The sequence below is a fragment of the Ovis canadensis genome, chromosome 24 (genome assembly GCF_042477335.2).
Source record: "Ovis canadensis isolate MfBH-ARS-UI-01 breed Bighorn chromosome 24, ARS-UI_OviCan_v2, whole genome shotgun sequence".
In the NCBI taxonomy this organism is placed as follows: Eukaryota; Metazoa; Chordata; class Mammalia; order Artiodactyla; family Bovidae; genus Ovis; species Ovis canadensis.
In genome coordinates, this window is record NC_091268.1 from 20,250,387 (window position 1) to 20,255,290 (window position 4,904).

Consider the following 4,904-nt stretch of genomic DNA (forward strand, 5'->3'; position numbering starts at 1 on the left):
TTCACAGTCGCTTACATGAACAGTGCAGTCACTTCACCAAGCGTCCTGGGTGCTTCACATCTTTTCCTCTTCCCTCCCTCAGCGTATAAGCTCTCAGGATCTCATCCTCATAGTGCAAGACGGCTGCCACAGCTCCAGGCATCTTCTTGGAGCACACAGAGGGCGATCGCTCAGATAGTGCTGGGAGAAAGAACACTCTGGGGGCACGGCTGCTTTACTGGCAACCAGCAGGATCTACCCCTACTCACCTGGATTCACCAAGGCTTATTCGAGATCAGGTACTTTGGCCCAAGAGCCCACAACCCACGGATGATGTGCAAAACGCTGAGCTCAGAGCCTGGCACTTAGAGTTCCTCTCTGAAGCTTCCCTAGTGTTTCTGGCATTCTGTTCACCCAGTTGCTCTTCTCAGGATGGAGAGGCAGACACATCAGAAAGTAATCTATGATATACAGAATGTGCTGCACCATCTCTAGCCACAGACATGTATACATTCAGAGGTTTGATCAGGTTTACAACACTGGCCCATAGTGGGGCTGTTTAGATTTGATTTTTCTCTCAAGCCAGGTTTTTTTTTTCCTACTTTCTGGTGCCCTCTTTGATCTGGATCCTGAAATTCCAAAGAATCCTTTTCCACCCACTTCCTTCCCTCTGTAACCCCAGTGTAAGCAGAAGAATTGACTCATTGGAAACCCGTGACTTCATTTGGAGGCTGAGTCAAGAGGAAGTCCCCCAGAGGAGCTTGGGGCATTTTCCTTTTGACTTCACTCTTCAAAAATGATGTCATGGAACTTCCCTGGTGGTCCAGTGGCTAAGACTCTGCGCTCTCAATGCAGGGGGCCTGGATTCGATCCCCGGTTAGGGAGCTAGATCCTGCATGCCCCAACTAAGGCCCAGTGCAGCCAGATTAAAATAAATAAATTAAAAAAAAATGATGTCTCATGTTAGAAAATGAGTAGAAAGTTCACTAGACTGTATATTGGTTAAGATGTCCTAACTCTGATACCTTCTTATCTTGGACAAGTTAGTTAATCCCCTGCTGCTGCTGCTAAGTCGCTCCAGTCGTGTCCAACTCTGTGCGACCCCATAGATGGCAGCCCACCAGGCTCCCCCATCCATGGGATTTTCCAGGCAAGAACACTGGAGTGGGTTGCCATTTCCTTCTCCAATGCATGAAAGTGAAAAGTGACAGTGAAGTCGCTCAGTCGTGTCAGACTCTGTGCGACCCCATGGACTGCAGCCTACCAGGCTCCTCCGTCCGTGGAATTTTCCAGGCAAGAGTACTGGAGTGGGTTGCCACTGCCTTCTCCGAATTAATCCCCTAGGTCTCAGTTTTTTAATCTGTAAATGGGCTAATAATAACAACCTCCCTGCCCCCACCTCTTGAGGATGTTCTGAGGAGTGACTAAGATATATATTTAAGTACATTTGGAAGGTGACCAGAGGATTAGCATGTTCAATAACCTGCCCCCCACTGTTCTAATTTCTGAGTCTCTTCGCCTTCAAAGGGCAAAGGCCCTTTCTAGAATTAAACTGGCGACCCAGCGACAAAGGGAGCCTGTTTTTCAGTTTTTTTTTTTTTTTTTTTTATTATTCATCTGGGTTACTTAGTTGGGAGCTGCTGCTGCTACTGCTGCTAAGTCACTTCAGTCGTGTCCGACTCTGTGCGACCCCATAGACAGCAGCCCACCAGGCTCCGCCATCCCTGGGATTCTCCAGGCAAGAACACTGGAGTGGGTTTCCATTTCCTTCTCCAATGCATGAAAGTGAAAAGTGAAAATGAAGCCACTCAGTCGTGTCTGACCCTCAGCGACCCCATCGACTGCAGCCTTCCAGGCTCCTCTGTCCATAGGATTTTCCAGGTCAGACATTGCAGGGGGCCCTACGCAGGGAAGCATCAACTGTCTTCTGCATATGTTTTGTCGGACAGACACCTGGGGATTCCACAGATGGGGAGTCTGAGACGCTGAGCGACCAGTTCACTCTGACCTTGAACTGTTTATCTGGATTGAAGTGGCTCATGGCCAGATAAGGACTCTGAGATGATTATCTCAGTTTCTTCTGTTTCTTATGAGTCCAAAAGAGAGAAAAAGTTGTTAGTGATCAGAGTTCATCTGTAGACGTGGTTTCCTTTTCCCGATCAACTTGTCAGAGCTCACGTCTCTCCTCGGCTTGCCTGTTTCATTCATTCACCTATTCAGATATATTGCAGGCACAGGGCTATGGGCTCAGTGAAAAGGGCAAATGCTTCATCGTGGAGCTTGTTGTCACCTGCCATTCATATTCTTCCCCTTTCATCTTCCTACCCAGAGCCCTTCTTACTGGGAGACCTGCCTGTTTAGTTCATATGAGTCTCTTGGTAAGAAATCTAACTGTCAAAATTCAAAGCCTATAAATGTGTCTGTTATAAAAAAAAAATGTGTCTGTTATTATTAGGTAAGAATCTGCATTTTCTACAAAGATGCTTGTTGAAAGCACTCTTTGAAGGCAAAGAGACTCAGAAATGATGACAATAGGGAGGGTTATTGATCATGGTAAATTTCTGAGATGGGCATGGCAACTTGTTCCAGTGCTCTTGTCTGGAGAATCCCCATGGACAGAGGAGCCTGGAGGGCTATACTCCATAGGGCTGCATAAAGTCGTACACAGCTGAAGTGTCTTAGCACAAATTTCTGGGCACTGTGCAAAAATACTTAGATATTCTTTCTGTCATTCATCAGAACACCTTTAAGAGATGGCAGTGGCGGAGGGGCAGGGTGTTATTTAGTCCCGTTTAGAGTCCCTTGGACTGCAAGGAGATCCAACCAGTCCATCCTAAAGGAGATCAGTCCTGGGTGTTCATTGGAGGGACTGATGTTGAAGCTGAAGCTCCAGTACTTTGGCCCCCTCATGCAAAGAGCTGATTGATTGGAAAAGACTCTGATGCTGGGAGGGATTGGGGGCAGGAGGAGAAGGGGACAAAGAGGATGAGATGGCTGGATGGCATCATGGACTCGATGGACATGAGTCTGAGTGAACTCTGGGAGTTGGTAATGAACAGGGAGGCCTGGCGTGCTGCGATTCATGGGGTCGCAAAGAGTCGGACATGACTGAGCAACTCAACCGAACTGACAGATGGAAAAACGGAGGCCCAGGGATTTATCATCTTGTCTAAGGCAGGAAGATACCAACTCGCTCTCACTGGGTTTTAGGATGTGCTTGGTTCATCCCCTCTGGCAGCCTGAAGATGGGCAGCCTGGGCAGTGAAGTGAGTGAGTGTGTGCGTGTGTCTCGGCAGTGAGGGGGAATGTGGGCACAGCAGATCTCAAATACCACCTTCCCCAAAGGGTGGCCTTGCCCACAGCATTCACTCTCCCCGAGCTTCCATCTTATCTTTGTAGAAGATGCTGATTCTTAACCTATTACTAACACACACAGTTATAGGGTTTATCATTCGAGGTCGAAAGGTTGGAAGTGAGCCTTGGTATGCCGTTTGCTGTTCGGAGTGTCTTTGGCCCCGTTCAGTCTGCACTTCAGACTCTTCCCACAGGGTCTCTGCTGCCTAGATTCACTCTCAGGCCAGTTCAGTCTCTCAGTCGTGTCTGACTCTGCGCGACCCCACGGACTGCAGCACGCCAGGCCTCCCTGTCCACCACCAACTCCCGGAATTTTCTCAAACTCAGGTCCATTGAGTCCGTGATGCCATCCAACCATCTCATCCTCTGTCATCCCCTTCTCTTCCCGCCTTCACTCTTCCCCAGCATCAGGGTCTTTTCAAATGAGTCAATTCTTTGCATCAGGTGGCCAAACTAAGAGTTTCAGCTTCAGCATCAGTCCTTCTAATGAATATTCGGGACTGATTTCCTTTAGGATGGACTAGTTGGATCTCCTTGCAGTCCAAGGAACTCTCAAGAGTCTTCTCCAATGCCACAGTTCAAAAGCATCAATTCTTCAGTGCTCAGCTTTTTTAATAGTCCAGCTCTCACATCTATACATGACTGCTGGAAAAACCATAGCCTTGACTAGACAGACCTTTGTTGGCATAGGAATGTCTCTGCTTTTTAATAGGCCGTCTAGGTTGGTCATAACTTTTCCAAGGAGTAAGCATCTTTTAATTTCATGGCTGCAGTCACCATCTGCAGTGATTTTCAGTTCAGTTCAGTTCAGTCTCTCAGTCGTGACCCCATGAATTGCAGCATGCCAGGCCTCCCTTTCCATCACCAACTCCCGGAGTTTACTCAAACTCACGTCCATCGAGTCAGTGATGCAGTGCTTTTGGAGCCCCCCAAAATAAAGTCTCTTACTGTTTCCCCATCTATTTGCCATAAACTGTGTTGAGTGTTAAATCAACTCGAGGAATCAGAGGTGTGCTTTCCTTTTCCTGTCCCACCTGATACCGCTTGCAGCAAGAGACATCGAGCCCTGAATGTTCTTTGGATTTCTGCTTAAATGTAAACCAAGAGCGAGCGTAGAATCTCTCATAGATGTGGGACAGAGTGCTCCTCACTTGGCTGAGTGAAAGCTGTGCTCTTCATGAAACCTGAACACACATCATGGAGACCACCTATGAGTTCCCAGCGAAAGATGGCATTTTGAAGAGCAGCATCTTTTTGCATGGGACCTAAATATGTGTCTAAATCCATTCCATCACTTAGTGCAAAAGACATGTTCTGCAGGTATTTAATAAACTAAATTGAATAACGCTCAGTTCAGGCCTTCTTCCCCAAAGCACTGTTCTGCTGAATGTAACACAGAAGAGATGGGTCATCATTCATTCTGGCTTAGAGACTTTCCGTGTTAAAGTCTTTGTGACATTCATGGAAAGACCAGGAGCACATGAATGTGGGAACTGAGTCACAGAGCTGCAGCAGAGAAACCTGCAGGAAGAGCCCTCCTGGCGCCAGGCAGGCCCACACTGAGTGGCGAT

The 4,904-nt window shown here is 47.6% G+C and overlaps 1 non-coding gene across 1 annotated transcript; it reads left to right on the plus strand.

Moving 5' to 3' along the window:
- Positions 1–791: 791 nt before the first annotated feature.
- On the plus strand, positions 792–864 carry TRNAE-CUC (transfer RNA glutamic acid (anticodon CUC)). The gene has a single exon. It is a non-coding gene; the product is annotated as a tRNA-Glu (tRNA).
- Positions 865–4,904: the final 4,040 nt, after the last annotated feature.